Here is a 7,983-nt window from a genome sequence, read left to right as displayed (position 1 = left end):
ATTAGCATATTTACTATGTACATACATTTCAAGCAATAGATAGAAAGAAAATCATAATACGTTATAAGATATCTATAGTTCACCATATCATCAATAAATCTTGATCTGTAAGATTCTCCAGCTTCCACTTCAACCGTAACCATTTTGCAGATAGTTCTTACTCAGCATTATTCTTCCCTTGACCTCTTTTTTTTCTTAACCCACATTCCATATCCCACTTTATTTTAACCTGACACCCTCTGGAAGGTGTCAGTATATTTAATCTATCTTGATGGTTTTCAAGTTGATTTCTCTGTAGAATATGTATCAATGTTCATTTTAAAAAGTATCTCACTCGACTGGCCACATCAACCATTTTGTATTGCACTAGTGTCAAGAAGTTCAGCATGTCTGAAACCTGTTCCTCAGTGCAAGTTCACCATTAATTTCCACATATTAGTAATTTCACCTGTTGCGAATCATATCTGTGTTCCAATATCAGGTCAAATGGAGTTTCCAGTATAAGCTGCTCTTGAACTTCCAGTTGATCTGATCAAAAGATCAGGATAGGCGGCTGAGCAGTTGTCTGGATATGGAACCATAGAATTCTTACAATGCAGAAAGAGTCCATTTGCCCATCAAATCTACACTGATCCTATTACAGAGAACATAGAACATACAGTGCAGAAGGAGGCCATTTGGCCCATCGAGTCTGCATCGACCCACTTAAGCCCTCACTTCCACCCCATCCCCGTAACCCAATAACCCCTCCTACTAGCATTTTCTTTATTGCGATGGCCGGGAATCGAACCCGGGTCAACTGCTTGGAAGGCAGCTATGCTCACCACTATACCACCATCGCTCATGACCAATAACCCCTCCTAACCATTTTTTTTTGGTCACTAAGGGCAAATTAGCATGGCCAATCCACCTAACCTGCACGTCTTTGGACTGGGGAAGGAAACCGGAGCACCCAGAGGAAACCCTCGCAGACACGGGGGGAACTCCACGCAGACAGTGACCCAGCAGGGAATCGAACCTGGACCCTGGCGCTGTGAAGCCACAGTTCTAATCACTTGTGCTACCCACGGTAGCACAAGCATGACCCTATGAAACAGCATCCTACCTCGACCCACTCCCCCACCCTAATCTCATAACCCCATAGCCCCACCTGACCTAAGGGGCAATTTAGCACGCCCAAAATTCACCAAACCTGCAGACCTTTGATAATTGCTCCAATGCCTTGGGTAGTGGCTAAATTATCAAATGTAATTCCCTTGAAATGTTCACAGGCAAGGACAGAAACATATCCAAGGGAAAACTATCAGTATATGACCTCACCTACATTTTCCTGACTTTCACTACAAAACCATGGATACCAGACATTCTGTTGGACTGTGACCGAGTGATTTTTTTCCAATTTCCATATGGTGGTATGATTATTCTATCTCTTTCATCTTCCTCAGTCGCTTCCTCTCATTCTATTTTGCACATTCCATTCTTTCCCATTCCATCTCATTCATGTTCCCAGAAGGAACATTCTTTCCAATACAATATTCTCAGAATAACTTTGAAACAAACGTCAAAAATTCTGATTCCAGAATGGGAGGGTGAATGCTGTCATGCTGAGGGATGACAGCAGGTTCTGTGCTACAAGCAGCCCCTGTCACTCGCCCAGATGGTACCTCAGAAATCCTGGTCACCTGATTGTTGGACAAATTGTTGGGCTGATGTGAAATGTTGCAGGCTCCTTTGAACATTGGTACCGGCAGCAATCTGAGATTTTGTGGCAGCCAGCTGATTTTGAATGCCTTTAAACAAGCTTCAACTACAACTCTGAGATGGCAGATGGTTCCTGTTTGTTGCAATGGAAACTAAGGTATCAGTGCTCCAATGTTCCAGCGTGCTTGAATCTACAAGAATGGCAATGGAGTTGGTCAACACTTCCACACCGAGCATGATGGATTCCGATCTCTGCACAAAGCCACCTGCAAAGTTGGGCTGGAATCCCCATGGTTCTTGACAATGGCAGGGAGCTTCCAGGCAGGGCAGCCAATGCACCAAGCAGTTTTGTGTGCAGACCATTGTGATAGCTGAAAGTAAGGACTTCATATGACACCTGGCAGGCAGGATAACAACTAGGTATATTTACTCTGCTCACAATACTACAATTACACTACTCCTCACCCCACAGCATCACCCTCCCGGACCTGCTCCCAGGTCGGGGTTGAAATCCTGCGAGGTTCCTCACAATTAGGAGGGAAGCTCTGCCCCTCCAATCACCTGGGGCGTTCGTACTCCAAGATGTCGGAGGGGAACCATATACAATACAGGGTTTGGTCACAGAGGGGGTCGGAACACTCCTCAAGCATTCACTCATCATCTGAATCCTTTGGAGCAGAATTTGCAGACACCTTTACCATTTGATGAGCTAGCACCTACGTGTCTCACTCACTCTGTCACACATTTGATCCTGCTTCTAAAGTGAAGCAGTTTCATTATCTGAACTGGTGGCTGTGAACATTGCAGTGGTGTAGTGTTATTGTCACCAGACTAATAATCCAGAGACACAGGGTAATGCTCTGGGCACCTGGGCTCGAAACCCACCAGGACAGATGATGGAATTTGAATTCAATAAAAATCTGGAATTAAAAGCCTAACGATGATCATGAAACCATTGTCGATTGTCATTAAAAAAAACCCTGGTTCACTAATGTCCTTTGGAGAAAGAAATCTGCCATCCTTACCTGAACTGGTCTACATGTGACTCCATGCTGTGGTTGACTCTTAAATGCCCTCAGGGATGGGCAATAAATCGTGGACCAGCCAGCGTCGCCTACATCCCATGACCGACTAAAGGGGAAGAAAAGAAATGCATGCTTAAATCCGAACAAATTAGGGGGAAAAGAGGAAATTGGGAAGAGAAAAGGAGGATAAGGTATGAACATGTTATCATCTTCAAGGCCTTGAGCCCCATCGCCGACCCAAAACAGTTATGACATGTGCCTGTGCTCCAGTCAGTTCCTGCTGCCTGTGGTTTTTGCACCACCTGTCCGGCAAGAGGGAGAGAAGTATGCTAGTGAATGTGATCCAATCTATTTGGTCATGTCGCTGTCATGGTTAAATAACTCACAGTGTGCAGGCTGTAAAATGTTGGTATCAGACTTGTAACAATGCTAAATGTATGTAGTGAAACAAGGAATGTGAGGTGTCAGTGGTGTTTGATAGAGATGTATGTTCTGTGGCTGAAATGGGTGGGAGGTGGATGTTGGTGCATTCAGCAGTGTGTTAGGCTGGCAACTCAATTGTAAAAATATGACATCTGAAGAGACTCTCACTTACCTTGACCACCCATGTGAGGTCATTGAACAGCTTGTGGCATTGCACAGCCCTGTAGGATCATGCATTGAGTATGATATGTTTCCTCTGCCTTCTCAGTGTATGTATCAAGGGCTTCCTGTTTGCCTGTGGATAGATGACCAATCTGTTCCTGCTCTAAGGCCCCCAGTGCATCTCAAAGTCTGGAAAATGAAATGTATCATGAAGCAGGAGGGGAAGAAAAGAGTGGCTGTGGGAGTTTGTGGGCTCATACAAGACATTGGTTGACATCCTGGGGTCGATTCTCCGAGCCCCGGGCCGGAGAATCGCCGCAACCATGCCACGACACCCCGACGCTGGCGCGTGATTCTCCACGGTGCAGAGAATCGGCGCCATTTGCGCTGGCGCATTTGGCGCGGCGCCGGCCACGGGCCGCTGGAATCGACGGGACTGTCAATTCTTCGGCCCGTATAGACCGAGCGGCCGTCCCGATGCGACAGAGTCCCGTTGGTGCCGTTCACCCCTGGTTGCTGCCGGCGGGAACTCTGCGGGAACGCTCGGGGATCGGCCTGTGTGTGTGTGTGTGTACGGGGGGGGGGGAGGTGGCTCCAAACGGATCTGGCCAGCGATCGGGGCCCACTGATCGGCGGGCCGGCCTCTCCCCCCCGGGCCTACTTTCTGCCGCGGCCGGTCCCTGCACACCGTCTCCGTGTTGGGTCGGGGCCGCCGCGCGTAACAAGTTCCCCACGCATCCGCAGGATGGCGCGGGCCCAACTGCGTATGCACAGGATTGAGCTGGCTCAACTGCGTGAACCGCTCCAGCTCCGTGCTGGCCCCCTGTGGGCCAGAATGATATGTAACCGAGCCCCGTTCGCGCCATTGTGAAACGCGACGGCATTCACGATGGCGCGAACACTTGGCCTCAATATCGGAGAATCGCCCCCCCACTATCCCCAGAGACAGAGGGAGCAAATTTGAGTACGAGTTAGAGATAAACCATGCGAGGGTGAAAGTTGGGCAGGGTGGTGGAATGGTGGGTGGAAATCTTTTTCTCTTTCTATTTCTGGGGATAGACTGTTGGTCAATATTTGTTGTAAGCCCACTGACTTCCACAGTTAACTTGACCTAAATGAAACCAATATTCCCATCACTTAAGGCTATGAGGGATGTCAAAAGAAACTCGAACCCCACTACAGTTATACTTGACTGATATCTGTGATGAAGATTGCTCATGTGGTTCTCGCTCATCAATGCACTTTGCCAACTGACAGCATTTTGTAACTTTAGTTTTCAGGACTGAGCTGCTCACGACAGAAGAACAGAAGCAAAGAAAGATGAAGGAATGCCTTGGTTTGTCGAAACCCACATACTACTAATGAGACACACTGGGTAATAAAAAATATGGGAGATATGAGGGGGACTGATAACTGCCAAAGGTTTGTGCGACATTTCTGGGTGGAAACAACTCGCAGAAAATGACATTTCTCAGGAAAAATCAGCACAAATAGATCCACCATAAGGGATTTTGGTGTCACAATGTTTACTGGGTGTAAGGCAGAACTAGAGTGAGCAGGAGCAGGTGGGTGATGACAGAGGGAGAGTAGGAACCCATTCAATACCATAGGAGCCTATCTTCAACCACTCTGAATTTCAAAACTTTCCAGTCATTCTTTTTTTTTCTTTATTCGTTCATGGTATGTGGGCATCGCTGGCCAGGCCAGCATTAGTCAGCCATCCCTGAGGGCATTTAAGAATCAACCACATTGCTGTTGGTCTGGAGTCAGAGATGTCCTTCCCTAAAGGACAGCAAGGTGGCATAGTGAGCAGCATGGTTGCACAGTGGGGCAGCACGGTAGCATAGTGGGGCAGCACAGTAGCATAGTGGGGGCAGCATGGTTGCACAGTGGGGCAGCACGGTAGCATAGTGGGGGCAGCACGGTAGCATTGTGGGAGCAGCACGGTAGCATAGTGGGAGCAGCACGGTAGCATAGTGGGGTAGCACGGTAGCATAGTGGGGCAGCATGGTAGCATAGTGGGGCAGCACGGTAGCATAGTGGGGCAGCATGGTAGCATAGTGGGGCAGCATGGTAGCATAGTGGGGCAGCATGGTAGCATAGTGGGGCAGCACGGTAGCATAGTGGGAGCAGCACGGTAGCATAGTGGGGCAGCACGGTAGCATAGTGGGGCAGCATGGTAGCATAGTGGGGCAGCATGGTAGCATAGTGGGGGCAGCACGGTAGCATAGTGGGGCAGCACGGCAGCATAGTGGGGGCAGCACGGTAGCATAGTGGGGCAGCACGGCAGCATAGTGGGAGCAGCATGGTAGCATAGTGGGGCAGCACGGTAGCATAGTGGGGCAGCACGGTAGCATAGTTGGGCAGCACGGTAGCATAGTGGGAGAAGCACGGTAGCATAGTGGGAGCAGCACGGTAGCATAGTGGGGCAGCATGGTAGCATAGTGGGGCAGCACGGTAGCATGGTGGGGCAGCACTGTAGCATAGAGGGGCAGCACGGTAGCATAGTGGGGCAGCATGGTAGCATAGTGGGGGCAGCACGGTAGCATAGTGGGGCAGCACGGTAGCATAGTGGGGCAGCATGGTAGCACAGTGGGGCAGCATGGTAGCATTGTGGGAGCAGCACGGTAGCATAGTGGGGCAGCACGGTAGCATAGTGGGGCAGCATGGTAGCATAGTGGGGCAGCACGGTAGCATAGTGGGAGCAGCACGGTAGCATAGTGGGGCAGCACGGTAGCATAGTGGGGCAGCATGGTAGCATAGTGGGGGCAGCACGGTAGCATAGTGGGGCAGCACGGTAGCACAGTGGGGCAGCATGGTAGCATAGTGGGGCAGCACGGTAGCATAGTGGGGCAGCATGGTAGCACAGTGGGGCAGCATGGTAGCATTGTGGGAGCAGCACGGTAGCATAGTGGGGCAGCACGGTAGCATAGTGGGGCAGCACGGTAGCATAGTGGGCCAGCATGGTAGCATAGTGGGGGCAGCACGGTAGCATAGAGGGGCAGCACGGTAGCATAGTGGGGCAGCATGGTAGCATAGTGGGGCAGCATGGTAGCATAGTGGGGCCAGCATGGTAGCATAGTGGGGGCAGCACGGTAGCATTGTGTGTGGGTAGCACGGTAGCATAGAGGGGCAGCATGGTAGCATAGTGGGGCAGCATGGTAGCATAGTGGGAGCAGCACGGTAGCATAGTGGGGCAGCATGGTAGCATAGTGGGGCAGCATGGTAGCATAGTGGGAGCAGCACGGTTGCACAGTGGGGGCAGCACGGTAGCATAGTTGGGCAGCACGGCAGCATAGTGGGGCAGCACGGTAGCATAGTGGGAGCAGCATGGTAGCATCGTGGGGCAGCATGGTAGCATAGTGGGGCAGCATGGTAGCATAGTGGGAGCAGCACGGTAGCATAGTGGGGCAGCACGGCAGCATAGTGGGGCAGCATGGTAGCATAGTGGGGCAGCACGGTAGCATAGTGAGGGCAGCACGGTAGCATAGTGGGGCAGCATGGTAGCATAGTGGGGCAGCACAGTAGCATAGTGGGAGCAGCACGGTAGCATAGTGGGGCAGCACGGTAGCATAGTGAGGGCAGCACGGTAGCATAGTGGGGCAGCACGGTAGCATAGTGGGGCAGCACGGTAGCACAGTGGGGTAGCACGGTAGCATAGTGGGGCAGCATGGTAGCATAGTGGGGCAGCACGGTAGCATAGTGAGGGCAGCACGGTAGCATAGTGGGGCAGCATGGTAGCATAATTGGGGCAGCACGGTAGCATAGTGGGGTAGCACGGTAGCATAGTGGGGGCAGTACGGTAGCATAGTGGGGGCAGCACGGTAGCATAGTGGGGTAGCACGGTAGCATTGTGGGGCAGCATGGTAGCATAGTGGGGGCAGCACGGTAGCATAGTGGGGCAGCATGGTAGCATAGTTGGGGCAGCACGGTAGCATAGTGGGGTAGCACGGTAGCATAGTGGGGGCAGCACGGTAGCATAGTGGGGGCAGCACGGTAGCATAGTGGGGTAGCACGGTAGCATTGTGGGAGCAGCACGGTAGCATAGTGGGGGCAGCACGGTAGCATAATGGGGCCAGCATGGTAGCATAGTTGGGCAGCATGGTAGCATAGTGGTTAGCACAATTGCTTCTCAGCTCCAGGGTCCCAGGTTCGATTCTTGGCTTGGGTCACTGCCTTTGTGGAGTCTGCACGTTCTCCCCGTGTGTGCATGGGATTCCTCCGGGTGCTACGGTTTCCTCCCACAGTCCAAAGATGTGCAGGTTAGGTGGATTGGCCATGCTAACAAATTTGCCCTTAGTGTCCAAAATTGCCCTTAGTGTTGTGTGGGGTTTCAGGGTTATGGGGATAGGGTGGCGTTGTGGGCTTGGGTAGGGTGCTCTTTCCAAGAGCCGGTGCAGACTCGATGGGCCGAATGGCCACCTTCTGCACTGTAAATTCTATGATAATGTGTGAAAGGACATTAATGAACCGGATAGATTTTTACAACAATCAACAATGATTTCATGGTCGCCATTAGACTTCTAATTTCAATTTTTTTTAATTGAAAATGATCTTGTTGCCATTACAGAGACCTGGTTGAGGGAAGGATAGGATTGGCAGCTAAACATTCCAGGATTTGGATGTTTCAGGTGGATTTGAGGGGAGTGTAAAAAGGGGTGGAGGAGTTACG

General features: G+C 50.9%; 1 non-coding gene across 1 annotated transcript; it reads right to left on the bottom strand.

Annotated features, from left to right (window-relative positions):
• Positions 1-769: 769 nt before the first annotated feature.
• trnag-ucc lies at positions 770-841 on the bottom strand. Its single transcript has one exon. It is a non-coding gene; the product is annotated as a tRNA-Gly (tRNA).
• Positions 842-7,983: the final 7,142 nt, after the last annotated feature.

The sequence above is a fragment of the Scyliorhinus canicula genome, chromosome 2, assembly GCF_902713615.1.
Source record: "Scyliorhinus canicula chromosome 2, sScyCan1.1, whole genome shotgun sequence".
Classification (NCBI taxonomy): Eukaryota; Metazoa; Chordata; class Chondrichthyes; order Carcharhiniformes; family Scyliorhinidae; genus Scyliorhinus; species Scyliorhinus canicula.
Note: the sequence above shows the minus strand (reverse complement) of the source record. Positions and strands in the feature narration are given on the sequence as shown.